The 17,043-nt window shown below is 56.4% G+C and overlaps 1 protein-coding gene across 10 annotated transcripts in view; it reads right to left on the reverse strand.

Annotated features, from left to right (window-relative positions):
* The window catches only part of PTPRS (protein tyrosine phosphatase receptor type S), a 134,663-nt gene extending 117,948 nt beyond the window's left edge, over positions 1-16,715 (reverse strand). For 5 of the 10 annotated variants that reach the window (XM_003316019.6, XM_054673216.2, XM_001141178.7 and 2 more), the window contains exon 1: positions 16,567-16,715. The gene's annotated coding sequence lies outside the window, so the exon portion shown is untranslated. The remainder of the gene's footprint in view (positions 1-16,566) is intronic. The other 5 variants (XM_054673219.2, XM_054673218.2, XM_054673215.2 and 2 more) reach the window with 1 other exon arrangement.
* Positions 16,716-17,043: the final 328 nt, after the last annotated feature.

Consider the following 17,043-nt stretch of genomic DNA (forward strand, 5'->3'; position numbering starts at 1 on the left):
TGGGGAGACCCAGGAGAAGACAGTGACCCCTGTGCCTGGGAGCATTTTGTGTATGGAAGGGGACACAGTTTTCACTCTCATGTCCCTATTGGCCTGTCCCAGGCTGGAGGCAGCTGATCAGACCAGGGCCAGATCTGATGGTTGCGATGGAGGAGGAGAGGAGAAGGAGGTAGTGACCCACAGGTTAAAGGGGGGAGGCCCCCAGGTGTGTCAGGATGCAGCCCTGCCACAAAGCGTGGGGTCAGCCCAATCCTAACTCAATTCTACTTGCTGTGTGACCCTGCACAAGTCACATCCCCTCTCTGAGCCTCGGTTTCCTTATCTGCGAAAGTGGGGCAGTGGTTGCAGGCTTCTCACAGGGCTGTGCAGATTCAACAGGACCATGAGGCACTCAGCTAGAGGTGGGATCCGTGTCAGCACCCATCACGCTTGGTCGTTCACCATCATCCCCATCCTCACACTGTTTGCAAAACTTCGAGTCTGGGGTCTCTGGAGCACAGGGACAAGAAGAGCCACATCCCCAGGAGAGCCACATCCCCAGAAGGTGTCCCAAGGTTCATGTCCTGCCACCGTTTGGATCCAGTTGAATTGCAAATGCCAGAAAAAGCACAAACAAGGAATGATTTCTCTTTTCACCTAACGGAAGCTGCCAGGTTGGCCATTCAGGGTTATTTTCCCCTTCCCGACAATCACTGGGGCCCAGGCCCCTTCCATCTCTTTGATCCCCCATTCTTATCTATGACACCTGCCTCATGGTCCAAAATGGCTGCCTGAGCACCTGCCATCATCTCCATATTCCAGCTGACAGGTAGAGAGGAGCATGTGCCACTTCTCTTGAAAGGCATTTCCAGAAAATCCTGCTTATTTACGCCATGGGTCAGCATTGAATCATATGGCACAGACAGCTGCAAGGTGCATTGAGAAATGTTTTCTTTCCCCCAGGTGGCCATAAGCCCAGATAAAAATTGTAAAGTTCAACTGCTACGGAGTGGGGGGATATGATGGGATATTGGGACATCCCGCCACAATATCCCATGTGGGCCATGGGGCCAGGTCTTAGGTCTCAAACCAGTGCATCTGAGACATTTTAACCTGGAAAGAGAAGAGAGATGTCATCGGGGCCGGCCCCCTGCCTCCACACCACGACGGTTTCACTCATCCCAACATCCACCTCCCAAAAGACTCCAAGGTCAGAAGCAGTGGCCACGACCCAAGCACAGGCTCTGCCCAAGGCGTCCCCAAGGACAGGCCCCCACCGGCAATCTGTGCTCCCCAAGCACTGGGGCTGAGCCACCAAGCACCCCCGTTCAGCCTCCTTCCTGCCTGCCGAGGACACCGGCCAATTCATCTCCTTCTCCTCAGTAAACAACTGTCAGGGAAAATAAATAGTTTTTAATAGGCTCATTAACTGAATTCAGGGAGAAATCACCTTCTCCCCAGGCCATGGGGAAGCAACGCTCAGTTCAAGAAATTCAGGCCGAAGGCAGAAGGGGCTCAGCCTCCCAGAAAGTCCAGGAGATGCCCCAAACAGTTCTAGTCACATTCAATAACACTGGGACAGGCATGGTGGCTCATGCCCATAATCCCAGCACCTGGGGAGGCTGGGGCAGGCAGATCACTTGAGGTCAGGAGTTCGAAACCAGCCTGGCCAACATGGCGAAACCCTGTCACTACCAAAAATACAAAAATTAGCCGTATGTGGTGATGCACGCCTGTAATCCCAGCATCTCGGGAGGCTGAGGCAGGAGAATCGCTTGAACCCGGGAGGTGGGGGTTGCAGTGAGCTGAGATCGGGCCATTGCACTCCAGCCTGGGCGACAGAGTGAGACTCCATCTCAAGAAAACAAAACAAAATACTGACTCAACCAGCAAGGGGGTCATTCTGTGCTGGGCTTAAGGCTAAAAGCCTCAGGTGGGTGCTAGGATGTCTTAAACACCTCGGGGGTGCTCAGGCTTCAGCTTTCAGCCTGGAACAGACAGAGGCAAAAGCAGCAAGAATTTAATGCCCTTGTTTTGCTCTCACCACATTTATTTTTAAGGTTGTACCTTCAAGGACATACCAGGTTTCCGTTCACAAGAGCAAGACAAAGTTTTCTCTTTTACATTTTAAAAGAGAATGGGTTTAAACAAAACGTGTCAAGTACTGGCTGGGCACGGTGGCTCGTGCCTGTAATCCCAGTGCTTTGCGAGGCTGAGGCGGGAGGATCGCCTGAGCCCAGGAGCTTGGGGCTGCAGTGAGCTATGATCGTGCGACTGCACTCCAGCCTGGGTGACAGAGTGAGATGCTGTCAAAAGAAAAAGAAAGGGAAAAAAAAGAAACGAAGAAAAGAAAGGAAGAGAAGAGAAAGAGAAAAGGAGGGAGAAGGAAAGAGAAAGAAGGGAAGAGGAGGAGGGAGGGAGGGAGGGAGAAAAGAAGGAAAGAAAGAACGAGAGAGAAAAAAAGAAAAAGGAAGGAAGGAAGGAAAGAAGGAATGAAGCAAGCAAGCAAGCAAGCTAGCTAGTCCTTAGGCGATGGGGCGGCAAAGTCCAAAGACCCTGCAGAGTGACCTCAGCACAGACCTAGAGAGTCAGAACTGACCCTCCACACCTGCTGAGGGTTCTGTCCACATTGACGTGACTCAGTTTCCCCACTGAGGCTGAGGTGGTCCAAGGGTAGCCCCGCTCGCACTTCCAGCCCAGCTCCTGCCAGCGTGGCAGCCTGCCCTGCAACTCGGTCTGCCCAGGGCTTGCCGTAGGTGCCCGCCAATCTGCTCTCCGCACTGCAGTGGGCACACACTCCAAGCGCAACTCAATACCCAGGACACAGCGACTCCCCAGTGCCCCCAAGCCCCATATGCAGGTCCTGCGACCTTGCTTCCAGAGGGTACTGATCATCAAGCTGTATTTTATGATATCTTAGCCAGTTTGGGGCTTACTCCAAGCGTGTTTAGCATAGATCCTTCCAATACCAAGACCCTTCTACCCAAGAGACAGCCTCACCCCCATTTTGCAGACGAGAAAACTGAGGCCCTGGAGGGTGAAACCACTGCCCCAGGGTCACACTGAACAAGCAGCTCAGACATGATTCAAACTTACACCATTCAAATGCTAAACCCGATCCCCCAAAGATCCCCTAGCCCATTCCTGGTGAGCTCCTCAGTAACTTCTCCACCTGTCTGGCCAGACACACAGGGTGCCCAACATCCATCAGGCCTGGCTCAGTTCTTTTTGTTTTTAGAGACAGGGTCTCGCTCTGTTACCCAGAGTGCAATGGGGCATGATCATAGCTCACTGCAGCCTCAAACTCCTGGGCTCAAGCAATCCTCCCACCTCAGCCTCCTGAGTAGCTGGGATTACAGGTGCACACCACCACACCCGGCTAATTTTTTTACTTTTTATAGAGATGGGGTCTTCCTATGTTGCCCAGGTTGGACTCGATCTCCTAGCCTCAAGCAATCCTCCCATCTCAGCCTCCCTAAGTATTGGGATTACAGCCATGAGTCACCATGCCCGGGTACTGGTTGACTCTTAAAATCATCTGGCCCAACCACTACACACTTTCTGGGGGTCCCCAGACCCTTTGGGCCTCTCACCTTCTCCCCAGGAGACAAGAAATCTCACAGACTGTTTTAGAGTTCCCTGACCTCCTGACACTGGTCCTCAGACCCCTGGCTTGAAGCCAATTACTCAGAGACATCACCCTCAAAGCCATTCCTTACCACTTCTTTTGTTTTTTTTTTTGTTTTTGTTTTGAGACAGAGTCTCACTCTATTGCCCAGGCTGGAGTGCAATGGCACAATCTTGGCTCACTGCAACCTCTGCCTCCCGGGTTCAAGTGATTCTCCTGACTTAACCTCCTGAGTAGCTGGGATCACTGGCACACACCACCATGGCCAGCTGTATTTTTAGTAGAGACTGGGTTTCACCATGTTGGCCAGGCTGGTCTCAAACTCCTGACCTCAGGTGATCCACCAGTCGTGGCCTCCCAAAGCGCTGGGATTACAGGCGTGCACCACCACAGCTGGCTGTATTTTTAGTAGAAAAGGGGTTTCACCATGTTGGTCAGGCTGGTCTCGAACTCCTGACCTCAGGTGATCCACCTGCCTCAGCCTCCCAAAGTGTTGGGATTATAGGCGTGAACCACCGCGCCCGGCCCTTACCACTTCTTGCCAGACACTATGGATATTCATCAGCTCAGAGAGGGTGAGCAAGTAGCTGAGAGCACACAGCATTTCCGCTGGGAACCCAGTCTCCTGGCCTCCCTGCCCAAGGGCAGAGTGAGCTGAGCTATAATCCCAGCACTTTGGGAGGCTGAGACAGGTGGATCACCTGAGGACAGGAGTTCAAGACCAGCCTGGCCAACATGGTGAAACCCAGTCTCTACTAAAAATACAGCCAGCCGTGGTGGTGCGTACCAGTAATCCCAGCTACTCAGGAGGTTGAGGTCACTGTGGCTGCCTCTCCCTGCAACATCACCCACTCCGAGTACTCTCAGAGCAGGACCAGGGGGCTCTTGCTGTGAGCTGCCGAGGCGGGGCTTTCCCCATCATTACCTGCCTGATCGAGGTCATTAGACGTGGCAATGATGGTACACGCAGGCCAGGCGGCAGCTCCCAGGACCCAGATGGGCTGATCTGGAGGGGCGGGTGAGGTGTGGCGGAGCTTAGGTCCTAAAGGGGTTGCAGACAGAGCGATATCGTGAGGGAAAACAAAACGGGGTGCGGGAGGCAATGGCGGTGTAGGGGTGGCCTGGCCAGAAACAGAGCTCCCGGCAGAGCAAAGACAAAGGCCTGGAGGTGGAAATAGGAGAAGGATAGGTCTACATGGAGTGGAACGGACAAAGGGGAGGGGAAGAGGAGGAGAGATGAGGCCAGCGGCCCACAGAGAGGAGTCTGAGGGTGCCATCCAGAGAGGCAAAGTGACTTCCCCAAAGTCACACAGCTCGTAAGGGGCAAAAACACATCCCGGCCGATAACATCTTTGCTCCCAACCACTGTGGGAAGTGGCCTCTGGCTACATCGTAGCTAATAATCCAGCTACAGAATTGCAGCCCCCAGTGCAAAATGAAACCGTGGGGTTTTCCTTGTTTAAAAATTATTAAGGCCGGGCACAGTGGCTCACGCCTGGAATCCTAGCACTTTGGGAGGCTGAGGCGGGCAGACCACGAGGTCAGGAGATCGAGACCATCCTGGCTTAACACAGTGAAACTCTGTCTCTACTGAAAATACAAAAAATTAGCCGGGTGTAGTGGTGGGCACCTGTAGTCCCAGCTATTGGGGAGGCTGAGGCAGGACAATGGCGTGAACCCAGGAGGTGGAGCTGGCAGTGAGCTGAGATCACGCCACTGCACTCCAGCCTGGGCAACAGAGCGAGACTCCATCTCTTAAAAAAAAAAAAAAATTATTAAGAATTTCCAGGTCGGGCATGGTGGCTCACGCCTGGGATCCCAGCACTTTGAGAGGCCGAGGTGTGTGGATCACCTGATCTCAGGAGTTCAACACCAGTCGGGCCAACATGCTGAAACTCTGTCTCTACCAAAAATACAAAAACTAGCCACCTAGCATGGTGGCACATGCCTGTAATCCCAGCTACTTGGAAGGCTGAGGCAGAATCTCTTGACCCCAGGAGGTGGAGGTTGCCGTGAGCCGAGATCGCGCCATTGCACTCCAGCCTGGGTGACAGAGCAAGACTCCGTCTCAAAAAAAAAAAAAAAATTATTAAGAATTTCCAGGTCGGGCATGGTGGCTCACGCCTGGGATCCCAGCACTTTGAGAGGCCGAGGTGTGTGGATCACCTGATCTCAGGAGTTCAACACCAGTCGGGCCAACATGCTGAAACTCTGTCTCTACCAAAAATACAAAAACTAGCCACCTAGCATGGTGGCACATGCCTGTAATCCCAGCTACTTGGAAGGCTGAGGCAGAATCTCTTGACCCCAGGAGGTGGAGGTTGCCGTGAGCCGAGATCGCGCCATTGCACTCCAGCCTGGGTGACAGAGCAAGACTCCGTCTCAAAAAAAAAAAAAAAAAAATTATTAAGAATTTCCAGACGGCATCAACAGAGCATCCATCTAAATGCAGCCCCTTCTGATCGTGGGCCCCCGAGTGACTGCAGGGCCCCCGTGAAGCTGGGCCTGGGTGCAGCCTCCAGGAGTGTAGAAACAACATCCTGTCCGGAAACAACACCTCTGTAAACCTGAGAAAGGGCTTGTCATTCCCAGTTCTCACCCCTCCTTTGTGCCTCAGTTTCCCCATCCGCAAGACAAGGGGACACCTGCCACCTCTCAGGGCAGTTCTGAGGAGGAAATGAGAAAACACAGGGCCAGGCACACTGGTACTGGCGGCAGAGCATTAGCGGCCCCCACCACGGGGGACTTTCCACCCGCTTGGGTTAGTTCTCCTCTGTTGCAGCTGTTTGGAGAATGTGGGTTTGAGGTTCCAACCTCATCACCCCTAACGGTTCACGAAGCTGGGGGGAGAGAGGGGAGACTCATCCAGCTCCTCCTGTGCACCTTGGGCTCCTGGCCCCGTTATCAATGTGACACCACTGAATTCCCAGTGATGCAGCAGGCAAGACTCGTCCCCATTTCACAGATGAGAAAACTGAGGCTCAGGGGAAGGAAATAATGAGGTCATCTCACACAGCCAGGGAGGGTCTTTGTCAGGATCCGAACCTGGGGCGTTCAGACCCCCAATGCCCTTCCCCAGCAGGGCCGGAGTCTGGGCTCCCAGGGCCAGATGGGGCCAAGAGAAAAAGTCCTGGGACCTGGCAGCCTCTCTGCACCCTGCTGATATCTGGGAGGTGAAGCCAGCACTGTTGCCGGAAACCCCGGCAGTTCACACTCTCTAGAATTCATCCGACAGGGGCAATTACCCACTTCCAATAATCAATGGGGCGGTGGAACCAGGACAGATGTGCAGAGGGAACCCATTAGCAATCTAAGTGTTCTGGCCCCGCGAGACGTCAGGGAGCGTGTGGGGTGGACGCTCAGGGACAAAGGCACCATCTGCCTGATTTCTCTCACTGTCTTGGGTCTTGAGCAGAAGTCAGGGCTTCTTTTTTGTTAAAAGAAAAAAGAGAAGGCCTTGCTCTGTTGCCCAGGCTGGAGTGGAGTGATGCAATCATAGCTCACTGCAGCCTCAAACTCTTAGGCTCAAGCAATCCTCCCACCTCAGCCTCCCCAGTAGCTGGGACCATACGTGTGCACCCCAACCCTCGGCTGATTTTTTTTTAGTTTTTTGTAGAGATGAGGTCTCACTGTGTTGCCCAGTCTGATCTTGAACTCCTAGGCTCAAGCAATCCTCCCGCTTTAACCTCCCAAAGTGTTGGGATTACGGACGTGAGCCACCATGCCTGGCAAAATCAGGGTTTCTAAACCTCAGCACAGTGGACATGAGGGTGGGGTCATTATCTGGGATGGGGTCATCCTGGCCATTACACGGAGATGAGCAGCATCTCTGGCTTCCACCTACTCCATACCAGCAGCACCCCCCTGGACATGACACCCAAAAATGTCCCCAGACGTTGCTAAGTGTGCCCAGGGGAGCAAAAGTGACCCCGGTTGAGAACCACAGCAGTACACTCAATGAGTAATACTGATAACCCGGGTGCTCCAGCCCCGAGAGCAAACGACTGCGCTACAGAAAGAACGAGGGATGGAGAAGCAGGTCCTGCCGCCAGTAGATAATTCACAGCCCTGCCCCGCGGGACAGCCGGCTTCCTTCTACGCAGCATTTAATTTAAGTCAAGTTTATCATTATGACCAATATTAATATAATCAGAGCCAACGTTTATCGAGCGCGGACGCTGGCCCAGGCCCTGTTCTCAGCACTCTCTGTAAGCTATCACACTGGTGCCTCTAAAGAACCGCAGAGGTGGCTGGGAGTCTTAAACCCATTTCACAGGCCTGGAAACTGAGGCCCGCGGACGGCAATGGAGGTGTCAGAAGTCACGCAACTTTTAATTGTTGGGGAAGGGGTCAAAGTCCACGGTGGCCCCGGATTTCTGTACTGTGCCATGTTAAGATGTTTGAACCCAAGGATGTTAAAATAGGGCAATTTTTTTTTTTTTTAAGACAGAGTCTCACTCTATCGCCCAGGCTGGAGCGCAAGTGGCATGATCTCAGCTCACTGCAACCTCCGCTTCCCAGGTTCAAGCGATTCTCCTGTCTCAGCCTCCCAAGTAGCTGCGATTACAGGTATGCACCACCATGCCCAGATTATTTTTGTATTTTTAGTACAGGCGGGGTTTCACCATGTTGGCCAGGCTGGTCTCAAACTTCTGACCTTAGGTGATCTGCCCGCCTTGGTCTCCCAAAGTGCTGGGATTACAGGCATGAGCCATCATGCCCAGCCAAAATTGGGCAATTTTACTTAAAATCTAGATTTCTGCTTTTCCTTGGAAAAACCAACAGATCTGGCCCTGGAGCCATTCAGGGCTTCCTTGGAGGTTGAAGGAGCCTTTTCGGCCCACACGACCCGCTGGAGTGGAGACTCCAGCCCTGACAGGCGTTATGGCTTGAGAATCACACACCCGCCATGGCTTCCTGCCTCGGTTTCTCCCTTTGGACTGGTGAAAGGGGTCCCTGTCCATCCTCCTGTGCAAGGCCCAGCAGCATGCAGGCAGGCATGGCTGTGTGGTCTTGGGCAAGTTGCTCTCCCTCTCTGGGCCTTGGCCTGACAGATGTTCCAAGAAGCATTTCCAACGTTCCAGGTTTTCTGTTGATCCTGATGTTGGCAGCCCAGCTCTGGGGGCTTTCAGAGAACTCTGACTGCACATCTAAAAAATGCAATTTGTTAGACGCGGTGGCTCACGCCTGTAATCCCGGCACTTTGGGAGGCCAAGGCAGGCAGATCACTTGAGGTCAGGAGTTTGAGACCAGCCTGGCCAACGGGGTAAAACCCCATCTCTACCAAAAATACAGAAATTAGCCAGATGTGGTGGCGGGTGCCTGTAATCCCAGCTACTCGGGAGGCTGAGGCAGGAGAACCACTTGAACCCGGGAGGCGGAGATTGCAGTGAGCTGAGATCACGCCGTTGCACTCCAGCCTGGCGACAGAGCAAGACTGTCTCAAATAAATAAAATAAAATAAAAAATAAATAAAAAATGCCAATTCGCCAGGTGTGGTGGCTCACACCTGGAATCCCAGCATTTTCCGAGGCCAAGGCAGGCAGATAGCTTGAACCCAGGAGTCCGAGACCAGCCTGAGTAATATGGTGAAACCCATCTCTACAAAAAAAAAAAATAAATTAAAAATAATAATAATAATAATAATACAAAAGTCAGCTGGGCATGCTGGTGGATGCCTATAGTCCCCAGCTACTTGGGAGGCTGAGGTGGGAGGATTGCTTGAGCCCAGGAGTTAAGACACTGCAGTGAGCCATTATGGCATCACTGCACTCCAGCCTGAGCAACAGTGTGAGTCCTGTCACACACACACACACACACACACACACACACACACACACACACACAATGCGATTCGAACTCCTTGGGGTGGGGGGTCCTGTGTGGTCTTCCCCAGCTAAAGTCAACTCTTCTCTTCTTGTTTCCGCCCCCCTCACCTCCAGCCACAAAGCAGTAGGTGCCACTCTCAGTCTCTGTCCTTGGCGCCCCCCACACCTGTTCATCTGTCTCCACTCATGATAGAGGCAATGTCAAAGCACCCATTTTACAGATCAGGAAACTGAGGCACAGAACAGCTTTATTATTAGCCCAAGCCCCACAGCTGCTTAGATTCCGGCTTCCAAGTTCCTCAGCAGCAGGTTTCCAGCAATCCTGATGGAATGAATGAATTAATGAATGAACTGGTGAATATTCGAATGAATGCATGCATGCTCGCTCGCACACCATGCTTGTCAACCGATCACTTTCCTGAGTGCCCATCAAATGACTGCTGTCAAAGCCCCAAATCCCCCCCAAACGCCCCGCTTTGGTGATCACTCGGGCCCACCAGGGGCTCTGGAAGTTGGGAGCCACATGTGGAGTCTCTGGAGTGCCCGGAGCTCCCAAGGCAGCCACGTGTCCTCCCTGTCCACCATCCAGGCCCCCTGTGGTTCAGCTCCCGCCAGTCGCCCAGTCCTGCCGCAGAAGTGGGGCGGCCTTGATTAAGCAGCCAGCGAAGGGGAACGCCCCAGTTTGCAGTGGCTGAGTCATCCTGACATCTCCCTGGTGCTGGACCCCACAGGGGGGCTGAGGGCGGGGGTGGACACTGGAGAGCCCCTCTTGGGCAGGTCCTTCAACATATCAGTGTAGCTCCCATGTTGTCAAAAAGAATAACAAAAACAGAATAGAGGTGGCAGCTACATTCTAGGTGCCATTCTGAATCTGTGCTTACACACGTTAACTCATTTCTTCCTCCTAACAATCCCTCAAGGTGGGCACTGTTACTCTTCTCCATAGACAGATGAGGAAGACGGAAGCACAGAGAGGTTGAGCAACTTGCCCCAGGTCACACAGCCAACAAGTCGGCAGAGCCGGGATTTGAACCCCGTGCAGCCTCAGTCCAGCATCCTTGCTCTTAACCTCTGAGAAAAGGCAGTCAAGAGCCCTGGGGTGTGTGTGTGCGGAGGGTGTCTCTGTAGAGATTCAGGTGGCCCCCCCAGCAGATGGACTGCTGTCCAAACAAACATCCCTGACAATCAGGCAGAGCTCCTTCCAGGCGTTAGGAATCCAGGTTGTGGCAGCCAACAGCTTGTGGGCTGTGTGAAGTGACCTCAGGCCAGTGAAGGCCCCTCCCTGTGCCTCAGTTTCCCTCTCTGCCAAATAGGGCTCAGATCACAGCAACTCTGCTGACAGGGGACGGCAGGTTGGAGGAGACGAGGATGCTACTGACTTGCTTACTTAGCAGAGGGCCTGGCATGGGGCGCCAACTCTAAATAGTCGGAGCAGCTGTTATTATCCCCCCGACATCCCCTCATTTGCTGATCACGGGGGTTAATTATAAGCGGCATTAAATTATACACACACAGACGCGCCAACCTCGCTTCCCCAGAACCCCTGAATTTCCGCTAACTCTCAATTACCCACGTGACAGCGTGACGATGGGCCATCCTCCCAGCCTCTCTCCCCACAGCCTGCCTCATCCGAGGGTCCCAGGCTTCCAGAGCCGTGGCTTCTCCGCCCGCCGGATACCCGTCTGGGTGTCCAGGAGCGGAAGGAAGGATGCATGCGACTGACAGCGGACGCGTTGAGAGCCAGGGGAGGCGTGTTACCCACAGCATCTCATGTCAAGGCTCGCCGCGACGCAGACTGCGACTGTACTGATCTTAGAGATGAGAGAACACAGAGAGGTCAGGCAACCCGCCCTAGTTTGCACAGCTCAAGTGGGGCGGGTGGCTCAAGTCAGGGCTCTGACCTGGAACCCAGAGGGGTAACCTCATTCTGTAAGTGAGGAAGCTCCTGCACGGAGAACTGAAAGGGAAGAGGGGAAGTCATCCAGGAAGGAAGGAAGGCAGGCAGGCAGGTGAGATCTGGGAGAAAAAGGGGAATTTTCAGTTCTCCAGGTAGGGGGAACAGGAGACAGCTGGCCCTTCCTATAAGGGGCTTATGGCAAAGATCAAAAACAACTTAAAAGGAGCAAGGCCACCCAGATAACATAAAGAGTACGAGATGAAATCTGTCCCCATGAAACAGGACATTTGTGATCCAGCCCCAGTTACGGCGATGGGGACGGGAGGAGGGAGTCCCCATGATCCAAAAATCCAAGCTCTGAACCCCCAACCAGGGTGGGATCCGCGGGAATCAGAAGGAAACAGGAAGCCGCACAGAAACCTGGGTTTATTTTCAGATGTGGAATATCCCCTCGGCCTCCGCGGGGCGCAGAGGGTGCCTTGATTCCGGGGAACAGAAGAGGGGATTCCACGGCTAGCCCAGAATAGCACCAGCCCCCAGGTCCAGTCTGGCCAGGCCACGATGTTGGGGGACCGGCAGCTCCATGGAGGAGGAGGAGGAGGAAAAAAAAAAGAGAGAGACAAAAATAAAGCGATGTGAAAGTGGAGGGCCTGTCCGTGAATCACTCCTACCCGTTAATTTTCGCCTTTGGAGAAGTGTAAGCCAATTGATTTTTCAAATTCCCCACACACAACCCCCTCCCCAGCGCCTCTCAAATATCAGCCAGAGACAAGACAGAAATGGTACGTCGGGTTTTTTTTTTTCTTCCCTTTTTGGTCGAGAGTCTTTTCTTTCCTTAAAGGAAAAGGTGGAGTGGGGGGAAACCACACACTCCACACTCTTGAACCTCAGGGTTAGAGAGACCCAGGTGTCACCTGTTTCCTAGACATTTTGGGGCTGCCACTCTCTGCGTGAGACAACAGCCACCCTTTCCCTCGATCACATCCCCTACACTTCACTTCCTCTCTCCGTGTCCCCCTTCCTCAATTCAGAATGTCACCTGGTGATAAGATGACATGCATTTGAGCCTCAATCCCCTTCCAGCATCCCCTCTCCTCTGCCCCGCAAGCCACAAGCTGGCAGCTTTCCGATTCCAGAGCAAGGCAAGGTGTGAAGATGACAAAATTCACAGTTTAAAAAGCCCTTGAAACCTTCAAGCCCCCGATACGTGCCTTTGTCCGTGAATCCACGGTGAATTTTTGGTTTTTTTGTTTTGTTTTGTATCAGCTTGCCACACGAATCCTGCGAGGAACAGCAGTTATGTCTTAATCTCCTCTCCTCCTGTCCCCACCGGAGGCTGAGCCACTCTGCCTGGTGAGCGGTTGGAGGGTGGGGCGGCGGCGGGTGGGGGGGGGGCGTCTCTCTTCAAATTCCCCTCCCTGGGCATCTTTTGCCGCAGGGAAGGACGGAAGAAGGGCAACCTGCACAGGCTTTGCCCGAGAAGGGTTCTCACCCTTCTTGCAAATTCTAAGAGGACACCCACCCATTGGAAGGTGAGCCAGGAGCCTACCCTGGATGCAGAGGAGAGCTGGGGAGTGCCCCTTTCTGGGACCCCTGTCTCCTTCCGCACGAGACCCTCCCAGAAGGGGGCTACAGCGGTCAGCACTGCGCCCGCCAAACCTAAAGCTCATCTCAAGATCTTCCCGTGGCTCCGACCGACTCTGCAAATGGAGCTTAATGGGTAGCAGGGGGAAGGAATTGCTCTCAGCCGAAAAACATTAAGCTTTGTCAATTATCCCCCAAACCCGCTGGGTTTATAAATATCCCTTTTTATTTTTAGGGTTTTCCCTCCCGCTCGCCCCCATCCCGAACTCTCTCCACGCCCCGCTTCTTCCCCCACGCACACGGCGGCTGCACCGTCACAGAAAGCAGGTGAACGCGGGGCCACGGGGCGCTCGGGTAGAAATGCCACGTCGCGCCACCAAGTCACACCGTCCCTGCCCGTCCCTCTCCGGCCATCCCACTAACTATTGTATTGGGGCCATGCAGCCGCTGGAATAATCAGCGAAGCCACAGGTCTCCCCATCTTGGCAAGTGGAGGTGTGCGCTGCCCTCAGACATCTGTGAACCGCTGTTCAACGCCAACCCCGAAGGCAGAAGGGGAAACCAAGTCACCTCCCAGAAAGACGTTTGATGAGCAGAAATAGATTTGCCTCCAGACTGGTACCAGGTCTGGGGAAACCCAGGCACAGCCCCAGGCTCTATGCGACCCAAAGAAGAAAAAAATGGGTGCACAGTGATGGCTCCAGGTCTCCCCACCCAGATGCTACCACGAAATCCCTGGCATCCACGAAGCTTCCCCCTGTTCCATGGTGGAAATTGGGGGAAAATGGACTTGTGTCTCCAAGCAGGGTCCATGGACACTGGACGATGCCTGAAATCCCCTGGGAGGCAGGGAAAAAAGGCGCACTGAACGCTCAACCGGGGTATAAGGAGTGATTTTTTTTTCTCTGCTGGCAGCAGGCAGGAACCTGGGGTTTGAATGTCCCCTTCTCTGTCGCCACCTCACGCAGACTTCAGAGGCTCTTCAAGGTTTCCTGGAGAGGGGGAAATCGTCCCCGGAGCTGACCTGCCAACCAGTAGCACCCTCCAGCGCCACAGCCGGGCCACACCAAAATGACCTGTCACCCATCTCCCGCGGGGAGTGGGGAGCGGGCCAGTCCACCGCCTCTTGGGACGGCATCTCTGGACGGCCACTGACAGTACCAGTCTCTGTCACCCCCTGGGGGGTTAGGGGCAATGTCATCGGCCAGGGTGGCAGAAATAGAAAAGTGCGTGAGCTCACCAGGCAGCCTGGGTCTCCCGCGACGTTTTGTTTGCCTGAGCCCAATTAGAACAACTCTCAGGATGATGGAGTATGGCGGGCGGTGGCCCCCAGGGGGCTGGGAGGCCTAGCCCCCATGCAGAAGTGCACCGTCATGATGAGGGTGTCCCCCGGGCCTGGGGAACAGGGCAGGACCCTGCTTCCCGGAGGGAAAGAATGAAGACTCCGCCAGCCTGCCAGCCAGAAAGAGATGTCCCATGGAAGGCTTTGTGGAGGGCAGCGGGGGGGTAGGGGAGGGATGCCCAGGTGGGGACTCAGTCAGGCCCAAGCTGGGGGCTGTGGGATTTGAGGGCGGGAAGCAGACGCCCCCAGCCCCAGCTGCCTGCCTTCCACCGCCAAAATATCAGCTGGCAAAGAAAGAAGAGCAGAGGGACAGAAGGCAGGCGCGATTGGCAGGGGGAGGGGGCACAAAGGAAGGGACCCTGGGAGGGGGAGGGGACTTATGCAAATGGCAGATTCGACCAAGTCCCTGGGCCATTAATAAACGCTCCAGCAGCTGCCGCTGGTATCGCAGGAGCAGAGGCGCGGGATGGCTTCCTTCTCCCGGGCGAAAGGCGGCAGAAAGAGGGAAGAAGGGCGCCCCAGACAAAGAGGCGCCGTCACCCTCTGCACCCCAAGGACAGCAGCGATAGGGGGGCACCCAGAGGAGGCCAGAATCCCAGCAGCCAAAGTCCGGGTGGTGGCGGACGGGAGCCCGGAGCGTGTGGGTCCCTGTCCTTGGGACCCTAGGGGTCTCTTCCTGCCTCCTCCGGCTTCTAGGTATCATCCCTGCTGCTCAGCCGGGACTCCGACACCTCGGACACCCGCTTCACTAGCCGCGGCTGCCGGGATGTGTTTTTAGGGTCTCGGCCAGAGGCAGGAGGACCCCATGCTCAGAAGGGGGCTCCCCTAGATTGTGACGGGGGGGGGACAGGGGAATCCCAGCTGAGCCCAGAAGGGGGAGGCAAGGCACCCCCAATGAGGCTCTGGGAGGTTTGTTAATTTGGGGGAATGAGGTCCCAGGAGGTGGCTGGATTTGAGGAAGGGTTGCAGAGGAAGGGGCGTTCTTGGAAGCTGCATATTTAGGGACCCACGAGAAGACGATTTGAGACTGGGGAAAGAGGGTCAACCGAAGAAGGAGGTCCCAGATTTGGGGCGGGGGGTGTGGTTGAAAAAAAGATTCCCAGTTTGTGGGAAAGGTTCCCTGATTTGAGGATTCTAGAGAGAAAGCGGCCGAAGGGGAGTTCCCCAATTTGGGAACGGGGGGAATTGGGAAATGTCCAGGATTTGTAGGGGGAGGTCCGAAGGGGAGGATCTTAATTTTAGGAGAGATTCCCATCAAGAGAGATGAACTTGGCCGCAGCCTGGCCGAACCCTCGCACCCACGGCGCGGGCACTCTAACCTGGGGGGCTCCCCTCAGGGCACGCCCCGCGCCCCCTTTAACCCGGTGCCGACGGCCCCGCCCCCCGGGATGACGTCACCTCCCCTCCCCCCGCAGCCCCCGGGGGCTCCCGGGGCGTGCGGAACCCGCGGGGCTGGCGGTTCCAGGGGCGGCTTCCCCACTCTCGGGATCCCCACGGGGCCCCCAGCGCGGAGGGGAGACTGGGGTGCTGGGCGTGCGCGTCTGCCTGCCAGAGCCCCTGGGGCTGGGGGCTGAGGCTCGCCCCTGGGTGGGGAGGCTGGAAGGGGGCGCCGGGGCCGCAGAAGGGTGGGGCAATGCCCGAGTGCCGGAGGGGCGACCTCCCATAAGGCAACGACAGGGCCCGGAGTGTTCCAGCGGAGACGGCGTAGACTCGGGGGTCTCCAGGGGAGGGGGACCCGGAGAGGGAAGGCGGCGGGCGCAGCAGCCCTGGAGCCACCCTGCCTGGAGCCACCCGTCCCGGCTCCTCTCCGCTCCGGGGCGCCCGCACGCCCCCCATCCCCCGGCACAGCGCCCCCTGCCTCCAGGACCCGCCCGGGGACCCGGGCCGGGCGCCGCCGGGGCCGGCAACCGCTCCGCACACACGCGCGCCCCCCTCCGCGCCTCTGCCCCGCCCGCAGCCCGGGGTGGTGCAGCCGGCGGCGCTGGGCAGCTTCCAACGCCGCGCTCCGGGCGCTTCCAGCCCAGCCCCCTCCCACGCCGCGGACGAAGCCCCCCAGCCCCCCCTGCCGAGCGCCCCCAGCGCGGCCCCGGCCCAGTCCCTCGGGGCATTGTCCGGGCGCAGCTACCGGGGCGCAGCGGCTGGGCGTGCAACTGGCTGCAGCCGAGCATCCTCCGAGCACAATGGCCGTGCAGGCTTCCCCGGCACAAAGCCGGCGCGCTGCCCACTCGGCTGCCTCCGAGACCCCCCTTGGAGCGCCTGCATTTTTTTTTCCTCTAATCCATGATTTTTTTTTTTTTTTTGGCTTTACCTGGAGGCTGGCTGGGCTGGGCTCCCCCGGCTCTGCCCCGCTTCACATCCTGGCTGTTGCATGGGATCCGAGCGGAGCCCGAGCGCCAGCGGCTCGCGGCGTGCGCGCGCCGGCCGGGCTGCCGGGCGGGCGGCGCGAGGACACTCACTGCGGCTCGCGCTCCCCTAGCTCCGGCTCGCGCGCCCCCCCAGCCGGTGACGTCATCCCTTCCGCCAGCGCCGCCGCCGCCGCCGCCGGGTCGGGGGCAGGGCCGGCCCGTGCGCGTCACTGCGCAGCCGCGCGGCCGCCACGCCCCCCGGCCAATGGGACGGCGCAGCGCGGTCACGTGGCCCCGGGGTGTTTAAAGGGCCGCGGGAGCACGTGGGGAGCGGGGCTTCGCGGGACACGTGGGCGGCTGCGGTGGTGGTGATGGTGGCGGCGGCGGCGGCGGGAAGGGCCCCTGGGGCTACTGTCCGTGCGGGAGCCCCAGCGTCCTGG

This window comes from Pan troglodytes, chromosome 20 (assembly GCF_028858775.2).
Source record: "Pan troglodytes isolate AG18354 chromosome 20, NHGRI_mPanTro3-v2.0_pri, whole genome shotgun sequence".
NCBI classification, from domain to species: Eukaryota; Metazoa; Chordata; class Mammalia; order Primates; family Hominidae; genus Pan; species Pan troglodytes.